General features: G+C 41.1%; 1 long non-coding RNA gene across 1 annotated transcript; it reads left to right on the top strand.

The window, feature by feature from the left end:
* The first annotated feature begins 15,097 nt into the window (after nt 1-15,097).
* On the top strand, nt 15,098-17,465 carry LOC103171199. The gene is made up of 3 exons (XR_486646.3): nt 15,098-15,167; nt 15,584-15,640; nt 16,893-17,465. It is a non-coding gene; the product is annotated as an uncharacterized LOC103171199 (long non-coding RNA).
* Nucleotides 17,466-20,216: the final 2,751 nt, after the last annotated feature.

Raw genomic sequence — 20,216 nt, 5'->3', positions numbered from 1 at the left:
CCTCAGAGCCATCTTTGCCCCGATCTTGGGTCTCTTAAGAGGCAGGGTTGTGTCAGGTAAGAGAAGGTTTCACTGGGCTTTAAGGTAGAGGGTCTGGCAGCAATTTGGCTTTATATAGAGAGATTCAGAAAATCAGTGTTATACACAAGTGTGGAAAGGAGAGAGGGAGACAGAGAGAGATGTACTATTGCTGCCCTCCCCATCATATATTCACTAACCGAGTCACATACTCACTGGCCCATGCATTAGCAATATGGAGTGGGTTTTTATGTTTTTTTCTGTGCTTTTTATGCAGTAGGCACTGTACAAAGCTAATAGAAGATAGTCAGGTAGGACACAGTCCACATTCCACATGGGGCTCACAGTCTTAATCCCCATTTTACAGATGAAGTAACTGAGGCGAAGAGAAGTTAAGTGACTTGCCTAGGTTCACATGGCAGGCAAATGGCTGTGATTAGAACCCTGGACCTTCTGAAATCCTGGCCTGTGGTCTATCCGTTAGGACAGGCTGCTTCTCCAGAGCAGGTGGAGTTGAGTGAAGCAGCAGCGAAAGAAAGCAAGGGGATTATCAGTGGGTGCAACCACCAGCCCCCTTGAGGATAGATCCTTTAAGGAGTTGGCATAAATGGGAAATCTTATGTCTCTGGGATCGGCAATAGTTGTATGTTGCTATGGTTCCACTACCCTTTCCTGCTGTTGCTGTTCCCCTGTGCCAAGGATGTCTATGTTGGTAATGTTTGGGGGGGGAGAGAGAGAGAGAGAGAGTGTGTGTGTGTCTGGAGCTGCAATGGTTCCCTGTTACAGATGGGATTCTAATCTCTGTTTATTTTCCTGATGCTTAGTGTACAGTGCTTTGCTCACAGTAGATGCTCAATAAATCCTATTAAATGAATGAGAAGACCAGGCGACTGGTATCTCCCTTCCCAGGATTTAGCTTGTCCTACTTGCAGGATTTGAGGCAGGGAATATGGCAATCAGTGGGTGGGTGAGAGGGGTCAGTAGTCAGCTCTCACCACGGTTATTTTTACTGCACCGAGAAGGGGTTCGCCGACCAGAAGGCTTAGAAATGACCACGTAGACAGTGACTCTTCCAACTTTCACTCTAAAAGGTCTTCGAAACTTCAGTCATGATAACTTTATATAGTTTAATACGACTTTATAAATATTCAAGCTTCATTCTCAAGTGTATTTTGAGGGTCCACTGTGGGCACGAAACTGTATCCGATTCTATAATGATTTACGAGTCAGAATGACAGGAAAAGCCTCCTTTTACAGCTTAGCTGTTTCCAAGCTTGATGAATACACTGTTATTAAGGATTACTACAGGGAGCTGTGTGCTCCACTTAGTGCAAACCACTAGACTCAATGTTTAAGTATCCATATGATTTAAACATGGAATTACAGAAATTAGAGGTGGAAAGGATGCAGTAGATTAACTAGTCCACTCTTCCCCTCTCCACACCCTGGAGAACAGAGTTATCTATACCCCCCAGCCATTCTAGTTTATAAATTCTTCAACTGCTGTATTTCTGAGAGCAGTCAACTATTTTATTCTTGGAGAGAAATGTCACTAATAAGTGGAATAAAATGAGATATTGGAAGAGAATGAAAATAATAATGAAATTGGGGTATTAATCACTTACTCTGTGTCAGGCACAGTTCTGAGCATTGAGGAAAATGCAGGATGATCAGGTCAGACACAGTCCCTGTTCCACATAGTGGTCACAATCCAAGCAGGAGGAAGAACAGGTATTGAATTCCCATTTTACAAATGAAGTAACTGAGGCACAGATAAGTTAAATGACTCACTCAAGGTCATCCAGCAGGCACCTGGCAGATCCAAGATTAGAACCCAGGTCCCAGACCCATGCTCTTTAACCACACCGCTCCTCAAAATTTACCATGCGAAGTTCGTTGTAGACTTCTTGAAGTCAGGAAACTTTTTTTTTCAGTCAAGCATATTTATTGAGCACTTACTGTCTGCAGAGCACTGTACTAACTCCTTGGGAGAGTACAATATAACAAACACATTCCCTGCCTACAATGAGCTTACATTCTATAGGACTGTATTGTACACATAGATAATATGCATTTCATATTTTCTATGCAATATTTAACCATAAATGTTTGAGCACGTTCATGTTTAGGATTGTCTTTTGATCCTCTGAATTGAATTGTGTTAGATACATTAAATGCCATATTTCCATATTAAATGCCAAAGTATTCTAAATTTTACTGAAGTATAGAATGAATTCTGTATTACATTGACAATCAGCATGGTATTTCCTCAAGGATTTTTAACTTGGGCTGAGGTAAATGTTAAAAATAAGGATGCTGTTTCAGTCACATTGTGGCATGGGAAGGGTATGATTCTTAAAGTGGGAATTCTTACAGTACCCTTCAGTTTGTAGCATATGCTCAGTAGAAATAGCCCTCGTAAACATGGTGATCCTCTTTACAATTTATTACTATACAAGCAACCATCCAAACCTAATTCTCTGTCCCAACCAGCATGTTTCTAGGATGAGAAGCCATATGGTTTAGTGGATAGAGCATGGTCCTGTGAGTCGGAAGCACCCGGGTCCTAATCCCAGCTCTGAAACTTGTCTGTGTGACCTTGAGCAGCATCGCTAAACGCTGCTTAACATTGCTAAAATCCACCCTTTCCTCTCCATCCAAACTGCTTCCATATTAATACAATCACTCATCCTATCCCGCCTGGATTACTGCATCAGCCTCCTTGCTGACCTCCCAGCCTCCTGTCTTTTTCCACTCTATTCCATATTTCACTCTGCTCCCTGGATCATTTTTCTATGAAAACGTTCAGAACAAATCACTCTGCGCTTCAAGAAATTCCAGTGGTTGCCCATCCACCTCCGCATCCAATAAAAACTCCTCACAATTGGCTTTAAAGCACTCCACTACCTTGCCCCCTCCTACCTCACCTGCTTCTCTTCTTCTACAACCCAGCTGCACACTTTGTTCCTCTAGTGCTAACCTTCTCACTGTGCCTCGATCTCTCCTGTCTCGCTGCCAACCCCTCGCCTACATCCTGCCTCTGGCCTGGAATGCCCTCCCTCCTCAAATCCAATAGATAATTACACTCCCCCACTTCAAAGCCTTATTGAAGGCACATATCCTCCAAGAGGCCTTCCCCGGCTAAGGCCACTTACCCTCAACTCCCACTCCCTTCTGCGTCACCCTGACTTGCTCCCTTTGCTCTCCCTCTCCTTCCCCAAGCCCTACAGCACTTATGTACATATCTGTAATTTCATTTTATTTATTTGTATTGATGTCTGTCTCCCCTGCCTAGACTGTAAATTCATTGTGGGCAGGGAATGTGACTGTGTACTGTTTTATGTTATTGTATTGTACTCTCCCAATTGCTTAGTACAGTGCTCAATAAATGATTGAATGAATGAAAGTCACTTAACTTCTCTGTGCCTCAGTTACCCCATCTGTAAAATGGGGATTTATACTGTGAGTCCCTTGTGGGTCATGGACTGTGTCCAGTCAACCCTAGTGCTTAGTATGGTGCCTGGCCCATAGTAAGTGCACCCAACAGGTCAACTCATTTCCCAGTGAATTACAGCTCTCAGTGTTAGAGAAGCAGCATGGCTCAGTGGAAAGAGCACGGGCTTGGGAGTCAGAGGTCATGGGTTCGAATTCCAGCTCTGCCACTTGTCTGTTGTGTGACTGTGGGCCAGTAACGTAATAATAATAATAATGTTGGTATTAACTTCTCTATGCCTCAGTTACCTCATCTGTAAAATGGGGATGAAGACTGTGAGCCTCATGTGGGACAACCTGATTACCTGTATCTACCCCAGCACTTAGAACAGTGCTATGCACACAGTAAGTGCTTAACAAATACCAACATTTTTATGTAGTTAATTGATATTTTGGTTTACTAAGCAGTATCCCGTGAGTTTGGAAGCTATCCCTCAGAGCATGGTCACCTTACAGTTAGACAGCCAACTAACTTCCCAAGCCACCAATGGCTAGAGTTTAGAGCAGAGATGACCAGCAAGGTCATCCTTATCTAGATGCTTACATAAGGATCTGGGATGGACTGTATCCTCGTAGCAGGGCCAAATTCCCAGGGTGTCCTTCCACTAAAAAAGGTTCCAAGGAAGGCTTATGTGGATCAGTAGCATCCTAAGTACTGCGGTTAGGAAGCGAAGCTAGTGCGGAGATGATAGCATTTGTCCGCTACGGCTTTCCCTCTAAGCCCCTGAAAAAAGCGTAGCTACCCAGCAATCCCCTAGGCACAGCCCAAATGCTTTTGGACGTCTAACAGTACTAGGAAAACTGGCATTTCAACTAGCTTTGAAAACCTCATTTTACAGAATTTGTTTCTGCTGAATTTAGATATTATTGAATGAGAGAGGAAAATTTGAAGAGGTGGCTTTCGAGTGATAGAATTTAAAACCGTTAGGGAAACAGTAGCTGAGTGATATGAGTAAAACTGGAAAATGACGGACAAGAGAACAATATGGAAAATCAAATAACAAAATTTAAGAAGTCTTGGAAGGATTTACCGAAAGTGATACAGCTGGAGGTTATTTGATCTCCGAGAAAGCTTATGGTGGTCTCAAGGAACATTAAACTAGTTGCATTTTCTGATTCATGGAATGTTGATTATACAAGAAAATATAAATAGATGGAAATAATAAGGTAGAAAGGCCATTTTTCATTTCCCTTAGTATTATTTAGAAAAAGCTCTCAGTGTCATTAAAGCTTCCTTGGCAAGAATGAATATAGTTGGGTATGTAGTGAAACTGCTCAAGTCATTGCAAAGTGAAACACATACGCAGTATTATGGGATCCTTCTGCAACCAACCTCTTCCAGGGGCGAAAAGTTCAAAAGGCTAGTGTGTCAGAACAACTGGTGTCTAAGAAGTGTGATGACAGCAGTGTGGACCAACCTCTAAGACACTCTTTCATGGTTATGGAGAAATCGATCGTTGCCAAATGTATATAAAACTATTATTACTTTCTTTTAGTTATTTCTTAGTTGTGAGATGTTCTGTTTATTTGAAGTAGGCTAATTTAAACTATCTTGGAACTTGTAAAGATGCAATAATATTAGTTAAGGTATTTGTAGATTTTTTTTGAAATCGGAAGTTAAAAGGAAAGGCATGAAATTACCTTCCAGGGGTTAACTACAGTGGAAAAAATGTAATCATCCATATAAGGTACATTATCTCTTTCAAACATCAAGGAACTGTATACTGAAAGAAGTTATTGAGGAGCAACAGTTTTTTCTAAAGTACCTTATTAGCTAAGTGTTATGGTATCCACTTATTAAAAACTTATTTTTAAAGTTGGCTCTTTTGACATCATCAGGGTCAGTCAGTGTTATTTATTGAGCACCTACTTTGTGCAGAGCACTCTACTAAATGCCTGGGAGAGTACAATGCTACAGCGTTGGTAGACACGCTCTGTGCCCACAAGGAGTTAAATTCTAGAGGGGGAGAACAGTCAAGCTCTACTCATTATCATCACAGGAGCGTTCACCTAGCACATTCCATATACAAAGACCTGTTTAAGGTGCTTGGAAATCTACAGTAAAAGCAAAAGTCATTGTCTCTGTTCTTGAGGAGATTTAATTTTAATGCAAGACAAGTGTACGCAAACTGCCTACACAGAATAATTACAAAAAGGGAAGAGTCTAAATAGAAAATAGAAAGGCAAAACTAGGCAATTTAGAAATACACAAATAGGTATCTACTTTGCAGTTATTATCATTAGGCAATGAAAATTCCTAATTGGGAAAATTCAGAGAGGCACCGAGTTTCATGGTCACCCAGGTAACGAACGAGTCCCTGATTGGCTGCCACCTTCCAAATCAGCGTCATATAATTCTCTTTGGACCCCTCTCCCAATCCAGGGCTCATTGGCAGCCTAAATTACCTTCCCCTCCCCTAGACCCCACAACCACTTCATCCCAAGTCTCCCCTGGGATATGGGGTGGTGTGTGTGTAAGGGGGACACCAATGCTCCATGGCAACACCACTGGGAGGGGGATCAGCTGCAAGCCCTTAACTTCTCTGAGCCTCAGTTTCCTCATCTATGAAATGGGGATTAAATCCTCTCCTACTTAGATTGTGAGCCCCACAAGGGACAGGATTGCATCCAACATGATTAACTTGTATCTACCCCAGTGCTTAGTACAGTGCTTGGTACAAATGTAAGCACTTAACAAATACCATAAGAAAAGGCAAGTTCTGCCAGGCCCAAAGTGCCAAGATCATGGGAAGGTATTCTAGTCGCTCCCAGTGCCCTTAGCAAGGCTTTTTCTTGCAGCCCCAGCTGTTCAAATGGAAACTCTCTCCCTCTCCAAATGTCAGACCACTGCTCTCTCCAAATGTCAGACCACCGCTCTCTCCACCTTCAAAGCACCATTAAGATCTTATCTCCTCCAAGAGACTTTCCCCAATTAAGCCCTTCTTTCCCCCTGTTCACCCTCCCTTCTGTGTCTCTGTGCACTTAGACCTGTGACCTTTGGGCATTTGAAATTCGTTCCACCCCCAACCCACAGTACTTATGTTCAGATCTTTAAATTATGCACTATACATTATTTACATTAATGTCTGTCTCTCCCTCTAGACTGTAAAGTCATTATGGGCAGAGAGTGTGTCTACTAATTCTGTTGCTTTACACTCTCCCAAGCATGTAGTACAGTGCTCTGCATACACTAAGTGCTCAATAAATACTTTTGATTGATTGATTGATGCAAGTTACTTGCCTTTTTTCTGGCTTAGTTACCTCATCTGTAAAATGGAAATTAAGACTGTGAGCCCCATGTGGGACTATGTCCAACCTGATTTCTTTGAATCCACCCCAGAGCTTAAGTACAGTGCCTGACTGATTGATTGAGCCACTTACTAAATCATGCTGCTATGGCATTCTAGGCATCCCTTTGGATGAGGTTGGCAGCAGGTCAGGGTGACAGGAAGATTTACCAGAGTCACAATTTACTTTCATTAACCACAAATAAGTCAGAATGATAACTTTAGATTTAGTATTTCTAGAAACATCAGTTTTCAAAAAGGATGAAAATAGGGCAAGGGGAGAATGGGCACAACCATGGGGGATAAGGATGTGTACATGTTTGTGTAAATAGTAAAATCCCCAATTTTCAAATCCGAGTAAGGAGGTCTGTATTCTACAAAATTTCACCTTGTTCAGTGTATTGAATATACTGTATTGATGAAATCTATACAGTATATGTGATATATATATTTTATTATGCCTTAAGTTCTTGGTACTGAAGTCAGCATTGAGGTTCCTACCCTTAGGAAACTTTAACTCTAGGGAGGCAAAACTGTAAAACGCAGCAGGAAGCATTTGAAGTGACTGCTTGTTAGTACTTCTTATTGAGCTTTCAAGTTGGATATATTTTCTTATGGTTTAGTGACGATCCTCGAATAACCAATTAGTTGCAAAGACCAGCCCCCAAAATGAAAGATAGTATCTGCTACCCATCTGAGCTGGATTTGAACCAGCATAACAGAAGTTGTTTCTGTAACACTTCTATAGTACAATATGTTCGTATGGTACCTTTCCTTCAAGGAGCTCTGTCAAAGGTTTTGTTCTGTATGTAATTATCAAGTGGTGAGGATTTTCATCCACACTCTATAAACTTTATACTAAGCTTCTTCGAAAAATAGAATGTTTGGTCATAATTTTAAAATTTCACACCTGATTTATTTTAAGATGTAAGGAGCATGTTCAAAATATTTATTCACACATCAAACAAGAGTTCCCCTGCTTGTAAACTAATTATGGAGTACAACCTGAATTTTCTAAGATCTTGCAGACTATTCATTTGGTGATTTACCAAGTATACTTTTAGCAGAAAGAAGAAGAAGAAGAAGAAAAAGAGTCCCTGTTTACCTAACCCCTATATGGGAACAGCAATTAGTTTTCAGGTACTTAGTAATTTCCTTGAGGGTTCAGAATCTGCCATTTTCCCAGTATTTAATTCATGGGGCTTGGTTTTGGGATTGGCCACACCCCAGTGTCTGACTTCACAGGGATGTGGCTGGAGGTGGCCCAGCCCAATTTAAACACGGTTTATTCTTGTTGTTCAAAGAACGTCAGGATTTGACAAGTCTGTCTTGCTTCCTAGAACCAACATGTTTGGATGTTTTCAGTACGGTGATCGGCAGTGACATGCCTAACAGTGTTAACATGTAAGTGATCATAATCTCTGGAATTATTCTCTCCATTATAATGAATTGAGTAAATTTAAATCTTCTTGATACAGTGTCTAGCTGACTCATGACTGCTAGGGTAGATGACAATAGTTATAGATACCTCATGCACCATGGTGCACAAGGCAAAAACTAACTTCGTCTTTTTTTTGGACGTTTCCTCATCTTTTTCTCAGAAAAGATCATTTAGAAGAACTCCTTTACTTGTATTTTCTTTGTCCCTGTGAGTGTGGTTTCATACACAGTTTTAGTCCGGAGATGACAGTATAGTTTTGGTTACTGATACCACTCTTGCTTCCAGCACAGGGTGATGTGGTAAACATTTTTTAAATGTTTTAATCATGCATTTTAGAAATTAGTTCATCTGTGTCCATATTGCATAGGATGCAGTGATCATGAAAAACAAGTAAAAATTGGACTTTCATATTTACACAGTTTATAAATGCTGTGACTAAAATTAGTGAATATTAAAGTAATGGGTCCCAAACACAGGTCTGTGAGAGTGTGAGAAAGTTTCAAGAAAACGTACGTGTGCAACCCAAGGTAAAGCTTTCTTAGGTTTCTATTTAATATGTTAAATTGAAAATCTTAATCTCATTTGATTATTAAAAGTGCTATAAGGCATCTGAGTAAAAAAGAATTCAGAGCCATTTATGTGAGAAATTATCAAAAAGACTCAGGCCTTCTAAGGCCTCTATTGCAATTTGAATTCTTTTTACCAGATAGCTTAGCACAGGTTCCATCTCCATGGGGTCCCCTTGAGTTTTCAGTTTGGGGAGTGAAGCTTTGGGAAGTGTTTTGCTCCCACAGTCTCACTCATTCTAGGTCTTTCTAACCCATTAGTGTTTCCAAATCTGCCTGCCAACCCCATATCTTATCCCATAAGTTCCCTGATAATTTCCCACTCCCTTTTGCCCCCAATTTAAGAAGAAAAACTAACATTTAGAGTCTTGTTGGTTTTTGTATTTCTTGATTTAACAATAATGATTCGTGAATCAACTTAAATTCAAGGAAAGGATGAATTGAAATTTGCACTTAATGACTGAATATATTTTGATAGATGTTAAAGAGATTCTTCTTCCAAAATACTTCCTATAGCTATAATTAATAAAATAAAACAGACAAATGACCTAAAAAAACAAGCTCCCAAAATACACTTTGGCTTGACTGGTGCAGACTGACCCCTTCACTTGAAATTGTCTGCTGTGTGACCTTGGGCAAGTCACTTAATTTCTCTGTGCCTCATTTACCTCATCTGAAAATGGCGACTAAGACTGTAAACCCCATGTGAGACACGGACTGTGTCCGAGGTGACTAGCTTGTATCTACCCCAGCACTTAGTACAGTCCCTGGCACATAGTAAGTGCTTAACAAATACCATAAAAAAGCCATATTAATTTGGGCAATTTGGGGTTGATTTTTTTATGGTTGCAGACATTTTCTTACTGTTTACCTGAATTGGATTTTCTCTCCATATTCTCACCTACTCCCTCTAGTTTTTGGGTGGGGTCCATACCTATATGTAACATATTTAATAAATGATGATAAATAATGATGATATTGATCATTCAAGTCAAATATAATTTTTATGTTCGAATTAACTGGGTCTTTTCTGTGGTGGCACATTCTTTGCCTTCAAATGTCTGCAGCATCATTTAGTGAGGCAACATTATGAAAACTGTTATTACCTATGTTAATGTATACAGAAAGTCCTTGGTATAAGAAGTTTAGAGTTGACAAACAGCACTTGCATTTCTATTTTTATGTTATTTCACATTTACAACACATGTTTTGACTTTACAACACTATTCTTCAGTATGTCACTAGTTCTGGGAATGTGGGGAAGTTGGAAGGGGTGAGGGAGCACTGATGCCACTGGGAAATGGGGAAACAATTTAAAAAGCCTTGCTGGGGAGAAAAGTTTAAAGAGGGAAGGAGTGGGAAAAGCTGGAGGGTGGGAGAGAGGGCTGGGTGACCTGACCACCAGGGAAAGAAAGACCTATTTGTTTTACTTCCATGGAAGTAAAAGTTGGCTACCCTATTCTGGAACCTCTCTTGTTCAAAAATACAGTAACATAGCTATTCGTATCCTAGTACACAGTTCTAGGTGATTTTGGTGAAAATTGGGCGATCCATCTTGGTTCAAGAACCAAAACCCCATTTATAACATTGTTCCTATGAGGAAATTTGTTCCAATATACAGTGTTTCAAGTTAAGATCCAATTTTCAGGAACTGATTGTGCTACAAGTCTGGGAACTGCCTCTGTTAACAAAATTGTCCGTAATTAGACCGTACAGCTTTTGGAATCACTTCTAGAATTAGAGTTTTTCCCATGTGAGAGTCAAGGAATTCCTAGAGCAGTGAAATCTAAGAATCAATGAAGACTTAGAACTCACAGCTCTAAGTAGACAAAAAAACCCACCACTGCTCAAGTGATTATTCTGTTTCTCAAAAGGGCAAATGGGTGTGCAGTAGTTTCACCAGATTAATAACACAAAACCACTCCCCAGATGCCTAATTTCTTTCCTCCAGGAGTGGAGCACTGCATTGATCAAGACCCTGGCAAAAAGGGGTAGTCAGTATTTAGTGGAAGGGTTTTTTTTAAATTGCTTTTGAATCAGAAATATTTTCACTTCTTTGCACCTCTCTTAAGATTCTTAAAATCAGTAGCAGCTGTTGACTAGTTTTTAAAAGATATTAAACCTCTTCTGTGAAACTGTACATTGTATTTTCATATAGATGGTTTCAGATTACCAGATATCTGTGAGGGTTAAGGAACATTTCGCAGTAGTAGCTCTAAGAGGACAATAAAACATTGCTTAAGTAATTGAATGCTTCTTTCTTGAAACAGTTAATGGGTGTGGACTGTTTCCATGGAAATTGAATTGGTGCATTGTTGAGGCACCCTGCTAGATTCGGAAAGCTGGGCAAAGTAACAATGTTATCTATCTATCTATCCTCATAAATAGTTTTTTCTTTTAGTGTGGCTTAATTGGGTCCAACCTCTAAGGAATTTTGCAAATGAAAGATAGGAAGTAACTGTTGTTCTTAGGGAATGGGAGTATTCTAACTGGCTTTGAGAGGACAGTCGGTAATATAATAAAGCCGGACACTTGGCCATTTGGTTTGACTTTTAATTGAAACAAAATTGAATCCTAATGACCCAAATTTCATCCTGCTTTCAGGAATCACCTGCTGGGGTCTTTATAGATACCATAACTAGCTAAGTGTCATCCCATCTGTTCTTCTTTTACACTCCTTTCTTCTATTCCCTTTCTTCCTTCCCCTTCCTTTCCTGATTGCTTTCTTATTCTTATGCATTCATTCATTCAGTAGTATTTATTGAGCGCTTACTGTGCAGAGCACTGTACTAAGCGCTTGGAATGAACAAGTCGGCAACAGATAGAGACAGTCCCTGCCGTTTGACGGGCTTACGGTCTAATCGGGGGAGACGGACTGACGAGAACGATGGCAATAAATAGAGTCGAGGGGAAGAACATCGCATAAAAACAATGGCGACTAAACAGAATCGAGGCGATGTACATTTCATTAACAAAATAAATAGGGTAATGAAAATATATACAGTTGAGCGGACGAGTACGGTGCTGAGGGGATGGGAAGGGAGAGGGGGAGGAGCAGAGGGAGATGGGGGGAAAAGAGAGTTAAACTGCGGAGAGGTGAAGGGGGGGTGGTAGAGGGAGTAGAGGGAGAAGAGGAGCTCGGTCTGGGAAGGCCTCTTGGAGGAGGTGAGTTTTAAGTAGGGTTTTGAAGAGGGGAAGAGAATGAGTTTGGCGGAGGTGAGGAGGGAGGGCGTTCCAGGACCGCGGGAGGACGTGGCTCAGGGGTCGACGAAAGGATAGGCGAGACCGAGGGATGGCGAGGAGGTGGGCGGCGGAGGAGCGGAGCGTGCGGGGTGGGCGGTAGAAAGAGAGAAGGGAGGAGAGGTAGGAAGGGGCAAGGTGATGGAGAGCCTCGAAGCCTAGAGTGAGGAGTTTTTGTTTGGAGCAGAGGTTGATAGGCAACCACTGGAGTTGTTTAAGAAGGGGAGTGACGTGCCCATATCGCTTCTGAAGGAAGATGAGCCGGGCAGCGGAGTGAAAAATAGACCGGAGCGGGGCGAGAGAGGAGGAAGGGAGATCAGAGAGAGGGCTGACACAGTAGTCTAGCCGGGATATAACGAGAGCCCGTAGCAGTAAGGTAGCCGTCCAGGTGGAGAGGAAAGGGCGGATCTTGGCGATATTGTAAAGGTGAAATCGGCAGGTCTCGGTAACGGATAAGATGTGTGGGGTGAACGAGAGAGACGAGTCAAGGATGACACCGAGATCGAGGGCCCGAGAGACGGGAAGGATGGTCGTGCCATCCACGGTGATAGAGAAGTCTGGGAGAGGACCGGGTTTGGGAGGGAAGATGAGGAACTCAGTCTTGTTCATGTTGAGTTTTAGGTGGCGGGCCAACATCCAGGTGGAGACATCCTGGAGGCAGGCTTTGGGGACCAGGATTCATACCTAATACTCAAGTTTATTTTTTCAGTGCTTCGAACCTGATAGATACTAAGTGAATATTATTACTATCATTACTTAGTATATGCTAACTTCCCTGCACAGGAGGTCCAGGTATCAAAAGGGAAAAATACATTGGAAATCTTTTTTTAAAAAAATTCTCTTTAAGGAACTTGTTAAGCACTTACTATGTGCGAGGCACTGTACTAAGCACTGGGTTAGACACAGGGTAATCAAATTGGACACATATGGGGCTCACAATTTAAGTTGGAGGGAGGAGGATTTAATCCCCATTTTACAGATGAGGTAATTGAGGCACTGAGATGTTAAGTAATTTGTCCAAGATCACTCAGCAGACAAGTCCTCTGCCTCTCAGGCCCATGCTGCTTCCACTAGGCCATGCTGCTATCTTGAGGCAATCACTTCCCTTTCCAACAGGGATCAAGTCACTGGTAAGAATAATTTTGGGCCCTGCCTTTGGGGAGAGATAAAGAGACCCTATAAAGTAGTGGGATCTGAATACTGTACAAGGCACACGGACTTTATTTTATCACTAAGTTCACCTTAGAGGCTTCTGGCACCCTTTTCCTAGCTTTTCCCCAGTGACATTTTTAAGTCAGAACAGGAGGTGTAGTATTTTAGCTGGAGGGCCGTGTACCCAATTTGTGAAGCCTGTTATGGGCTACCCATAAACTCCTGGTTATTAAGGTTACGAGTGGGTGGGAGCGGTGGAAAGGTGTTGAAGAGGTGAAAGCTGCACTACTGTGGGAAGCTGTACCTAACTAGCTGCGAATCTGCAGCAGTTGCACTGGGCAACACCTGAGTGCTGCAACAATCAGAAGCACGAAGTAACGGCTGCCGGAAAGAATGAACCCATGGGCAGGCACAGCCCATCCCTTGGCTAGTGGACACCTGGCCTTCTCCAGAAGTTGGAGGGGAGGAACTAGGAGGGGAGGAACTAGAATGCCACCATGGTCTTTCCACTAGGCCACACTAAGGAGTGGTTGGCATGGGGGCTGGGCAGTCTTTGTACCACATAGTACATCTTGGCAACGTGCTAGGGCAACTTGGTAGGGGGAGGAGGAGGAGTGGAGTGTGTACAGCCTCCACTTTTTGCCCTACCAGATGCTGCTATAGTTACTGTTGGCAATCAGGTCCCTTTCACTCACCCAACCACAGTGTGAACCTTGAAGGTGCCACTGGGGCCTTTCAGAATGGCTGGTCAGATCCTGAAAGTTGAGGCATCTCAAGTGAGGCATAGGGGTCACATACCCGTGACATGGTGACTGTGCTGCGTACTTGTGTTTGTGACATCACCTGAACAGGTGCATGTGCAATCTGTCAGATTTAGAATTGTAATTGTTGAATTGTTAAAGTCACTCAATTTTCCTGTGTCTCAGGTACCTCACCTGTAAAATGGAGATTGAGACTGTGAGCCCTGCGTGGTTCAGGGACTTTGTCCATCTTGATTATCTTGTTTCTACCCCAGTGGTTAATTCAATGCCTGGCACATAGTAAGCACTTAACAAATATCATTTAAAAAAACACTCAACACCTGCCACCCCACATGCAGTTTTTTTTTTTCCTCAGGCTGCTGGTGCAAGTGGTGGTAAGAATGTGACTACTGAAGGGTCTTGACAGGTGGAGCAGGAGCCCTGCCTTGAGGTGGTAGCCAGGGTCAGCTGCCCCTTGAGCCCAATATTTAAAGCAGCCCTAGCTTATTAAAGTCCTCTAGTGGATAGGCTCATATAAGTTCCCTGGGGCCATGTTTAGCACAGAATTCTGCTAAGCATTGCTTAGTAAGTAAGATCCTTGAGGGCAGGGATCATGCCTTCTAACTCTTTTGTACTCGTTCCAGCACTTAATGCAGTGGTCTCCTTATGGTAGGCACTTAATAATAATAACAATATTGGTATATGTTAAGTGCTTACTATGTGCCGAGCACTGTTCTAAACACTGGGGGAAGATACAAGGTGATCAGGTTGTCCCACGTGGGACTCACAGTCTTCATCCCCATTTTATAGATGAGGGAACTGAGGCACAGAGAAGTCAAGTGACTTGCCCAAGGTCACACAGCTGACAAGCAGCAGAGCCGGGATTGGAACCCATGACCTATGACTCTCAAGCCCAGCCTCTTTTCACTGAGCCATGCTGCTTCTGCACACTTAATAAATTATTTTAATGATGGTGATGGTAATGAGAATGAAGTGAGCAGCAAGTTAAACAGTTACTTCCTAATCACATTGGAATCCTTCTGAGATTGGAGCTCATAGGAAGAAGACTATTGTCATTATTAATTATTCTTTATGAAATAGTTTTATTTTCCACAGTTAAATTATCTCATTAATTTTTTTTTCTTTTCCAATTGAAGAGATTCCATGAGCTTCCTGACCAGAAGAATCTGAGAGAAAAAGAGGACAGGTCAAGAACCCAAATATGCCATAGGTAAAGACCAGACCAGAACGATTGCAGAGGGAGGTGGGGCGTTCTGGGAGAGATGTGTCCATAGCGTCTCTATGAGTCGTAGATGACTCAACAGCATAGGATAGCAGCAACAACAAAGATCAGACATTTACTATTATGCCATATTCATCTCCATGTCCCTACCCCCAGGATTCAAGGCAGAAAAGGTGAATGTCATGTTAGAACTGGGTAAACTCTACCCATAAGGCAAACTATTCTTCTTTGACACACTTCCACAAGACTCCATGGGAAAGGGTTTGTCCTTTTTCTCTTCTTTTAGAGAATTTTTATGCTGTTATTAGGAAAAGAAAACAGCCAGGCAGAGTTATCGTTATAAACTGGCAGAGTTTGGAGCACTGTTCAACCAATTACTGTCCTTTTCATCTCATCTTACTTAGGCTGCTGAAAAGCATTCAGAATTCCTGACACTTGGAGAAATCATAACAAAGATAAAGGTACGGATATCTCAGATCTAGTCATTTTTGGGGGTTGCCACAGGGAAATGCACCATTGGCTGTCATGGGGAAGAGATTTTAAAAATTGTTTTTGTATGGGAGGGAAGGGAAGGTGAGAAGGGCATTTAAAGGGCGGAATGGTGTTCTTGAATATTACCAGGAAAATTCCTACAGTATTGTCCAATGAGAACACAGGACCTGCCTTCATTAAATGGGCATTCATTTCTCTATGGCCATTTTTCTTTTTCCTATCTAGCACTTGAAAACAATAGGTTGCCTAATGAGAGAAATTTGATTAGCTGATCTTTGGACATATTCAGGATTGAATACATTAATGTTCATATAACCTATCCCATCTGTGGGAACCTTCTACTTTGATCTAGACATTGAAATAGACAAATTCAACGAATCTAATTTTATTCTTTTCTAGGGCCTGTAGAGGATTTTCTTTTTTAAAACAACATTGCCGCACAGTAGACTAGTCTAACTTTGGCTGAGTTGGCAGTCAGGGTAGGAATTTCACTTCTGGGCATGAAAGTACATTTATATTAAATTAGAATAAAATAACTTTTAATTAGAAAATACCAAAAAAGTAATGTTTATTTAAGAAGGATAGCTTTGCCTATTTACAGATATTTTCACATGTGAAATAGATGATCAATTAATACATTCTGCAATCCAATAATACACTGAATTATTTAAGGCATAAAACTATTTTGTTCATGCAGTTTTAGGAATATAACCCCTCTTATTCAGGTCTTAGATTTTTTTCTATCTTAATTAGTTAAAACTCAGACACTGGGAAAATATAATAGGATGTATTATGGATCGACCTTAGACTTTGTATGAGCTACAAGGTTGCACTTCTTTTTTTAGAAGTTATAGTATGGCTAATTATTAATTTTTAAGAAATTAATAAAAATTATAAGTGGATTCCACAGCTGTAGACTCTATTTCCTTCAGTTCACCTCAGCCTCAGATCCATGAACAGAGGCCACGAGGAGAGTATAGCTAACCTAAATGTTCCCAGAGACAAGCAGGAACAGAGATTTAATTTGCCTCAAGTGGAGCAGCTCTCAGGATAAGTACCGGTAATCAAACCAAATCAGATGGTTAAAATGCTGTGGATAAGAGTAACCAAAGACTGCTGTCAGAATCTCAACTCTCATTCTGAGAATCTAAATGTGCCTCCAGGTAACATCAGAGACATAATGCTGAAAAACAAAATTCTGTCTGATTTATCTCCTTCAAGGGTAACATCAGACCAGTTGTCACCTGAGATGGGCAGAGTTCCTGAATAACCAAATTGTCGTAAGGACAGGCATATTAGGAGTGAATAGACAAGTTGAGTCTGCAGTCAAGAAAGGACAGAGAGGCCCTGCTGAAGAGGATTATTGAGTTAGAAGCTGAGCTTAAAAGATATGACGAGTACAGTAAGCAGATAGAAGCACAAGAAAAAGTCGGCTCTCTGGTACAGCAATTTTTCAGTGTCATTTAAAATTCCACCTTTTTTTGTCAAAGTAAGATAGTGATAGTAGTTTTTGATTTTTTAGGTCCCACTGTTTTACTTTCAAAATACTTCAGCTAATCAATCTAAGAGCCTCATTTCCCCTCTCACTCCCACATAACCTTCACCTGTGAAAAAAAGCTGATTAACCCCACCATATGTCTCCCTAGAACCTTCTTAGTCTTGCCATTCTATTGCTAACTCTGCACTTCTCACCATGTATTTTTCTCTTCCCCATTATGTCTTGTGATTGAGTTAAAAATCTCTATTGTAGCCACACATTCAAATTTGAATATGTCATATAAATAATGTAAAGTCCTTATTTGTAAAGCGATCTTATTTTGATCAAAACGCAAATTATGATACTGCATGAAGACTTACTTTTAGATAAGACTGATATAGACAACAAAAAAGTCAATTGTATTTTTTGAGTGCTTACTGTGTACAGAGCACTGTACTAAGCACTTGGGAGAGTTCAGTATAACAGTAAACAGACACATTCCCTGCCCACAACGAGTCTAGAGTACATGTACATAAGTGCTGTGGTGCTGGAAAGGGGGATGAATTAAGGGAGCAAGTCAGGGTGAAGCAGAAGGGAGTAGGAGGAGAGAAAAGGAGGGCTGAATCAAGGAAGGCCTCTTGGAGGAGATGTGCCTTCGATAAGGCTTTGAAGGGGAAGAGTTAAAAATCTAACAGGGTTCTGCAGTTTGAGAAAGATCACCTACTATTTTCTACTATGTTCTATTGTACAAAAAGAGAATGGTTTCTTTTGGAATTTTTCCATTTTCTATGTATATGCATTGTATCATTTTATCCTTCAGACTGTACTACAATCAGTTCTGCATAATGCGTGTTTTTGAAACATGTTTTGAATAGAGTGCAATGGCAGAATTGGGTAATACTCTTCTGGCAATGCATCTCAGTTGGGATGCATCGTGGTGTGGTGTCAGAAGAAACGGTTATGCATGTAAAAGCAGCATCAGGCACAAGTTTATTTTAACATGGGATTCTGCAAAAACACAACTCCTGTGTTATAGGAGAATTGGGTTTATCATATGTCTTAAAATTAAGAGCTAATAGATTGAAAGATGCTGTACAAAACATAGAATTAGACACTTGATTTTTGAGTTCAGAAGAAGTTGGGTAGGCAGAAATTGCTGAGCTGGGAAAGGGTCAAAGTATAATCTCACCTTCCTAATCACAGTCTGCTGTCCTTCCACCCCTACAGGTTATCAATTTATTCTTTTGTCAATCCCGCTTCACACCACTGATATTGTCCTCTTCCTGTGTTCCCACCATATGGCACAGGGAGAATTCAGTCATTTTCCCTTCTCATCAACATGGAAATCTGTACTTTAGGTTGGTGAATGCTGTGGGTATGTGTGTTGTGGGATGAGAAAGTTAACAGTTTGGATTCATGATTTTGGCAATTATCTGTTTTTTCCCAAGAATGTGGGAAAGTTTTCCATTCGGAGCTAATTTTGAGAAAATTAAAACGTACAGAAAATCAGATTTTTAAAAATCCGAGATGAGATTTCATTTCTTCCAACAGAATCATTTTGGAGTCCTTGATAAATGTAAGATCTCTGCAGAGATTTGTCTCTTTCTGATTGCCATCTGCTGGATAACAAGAGAAGTGTGAATGTTACTTGTAGACTAGAACAGGCCAGTTTTATAGCTAGCCAATAGCCTACTTCTGGATCTCCAACATCATTTACTTGACCTTTTTTGGCCTGAATTTCCAAAGTGAATTAATAACCCCACTTGATTGTGATTGTGTGGTCAATGTCAGTTATTCATCAGCAATTTAAAAAATACTAAATCACTATTACACCGGATTAGACCAATTACTTAGGAGTGATGTTTCTTATATTATTTTCCTTGTTTAGAGTTGGCCTAAGAAACCCAGTATTTTGTTTTTTCTGTTTTGTTTTGTCGGAATGAGTAAGAAGGCAGAGGCTGTAGCAATTGGTCAGGTGAAATGGTATGTGCTATGCTCCAATCTATTCCCTCAGATTGTGGATTCGTGTGGTAGTGGGTTCCTTTTTTGGTGGTATATGTTAAATACTTACTATGTGCCAGACACTATACTAAGTACGGGGATAGATACAAGCTAATCAGATTTGAGAAATTCCATGCCTAACATGGGGCTCACAATCTTAATCCCCACTTTACAGATGAGGTACATGAAGCACAAAGAAGTTAACTGCCCAAGGTCACCCAGCAGACAAGGCCCATGCTGCTTCCCATCACATTTTTTCACATCCAGACACAAATAGAAGAATCTGTGACTCCCCTACATACCTAACTGACACACTTCCAGCTTCCATCACTGCCTGAGGAACCACAATATACAGAATAGCACTCTGCTGGCCTCAAAGAGTTAATATCCCTCCTTAAGTGCCTACTGTAATGGCACTGGGTGAATCTGGTTCAGTGTTAAGGTAGATTGTCTAATTGAAGATTTAAAAATCTGTCCAAAATAATGGAAACTGCATGTAATATGAATCTTCGGAATGTTAGTCATAAGTGATGTTTATTGAACAGTGGATCTCATAAAGCCGAAGGCAAGAAGCTTACAACACTGGGGATAATATACACCACACCCATGTGTTCATCTAGAGAGCACTGGAAGATAGCATGTCAAAATTACTGAAATGTATTCTGCAAAACCTTTTTAATGATAATGTAAATAAGTACTTAGAACACCTCGTTCAAAGAGGGCACTGAGCACCTTACTGCTGCTGTAGAAGCAGCGTGGCTCAGTGGAAAGAGCACGGGCTTTGGAGTCAGAGGTCATGGGTGCGAATCCCAGCTCAGCCACTTTATCAGCTGTGTGACTTTGGGCAAGTCACTTGACTTCTCGGAGCCTCAGTTACTTCATCTGTAAAATGGGGATTAAGACTGTGAGCCCCATGTGGGACAACCTGATTCCCTTGTGTCTACCCCAGGGCTTAGAACAGTGCTCGGCACATAGTAAGCGCTTAACAAATACCAACATTATTATTTTTACCTTACAAAATAAAAGCAGAAAACCAAAAGTCGAGGATTTTAAAAGGCAACAAGCCT

Source organism: Ornithorhynchus anatinus, chromosome 9, assembly GCF_004115215.2.
Source record: "Ornithorhynchus anatinus isolate Pmale09 chromosome 9, mOrnAna1.pri.v4, whole genome shotgun sequence".
Lineage (NCBI taxonomy): Eukaryota > Metazoa > Chordata > Mammalia > Monotremata > Ornithorhynchidae > Ornithorhynchus > Ornithorhynchus anatinus.
The sequence above is the reverse complement of the archived record's forward strand: the minus strand, read 5'-3'. Positions and strand labels throughout refer to the sequence as shown.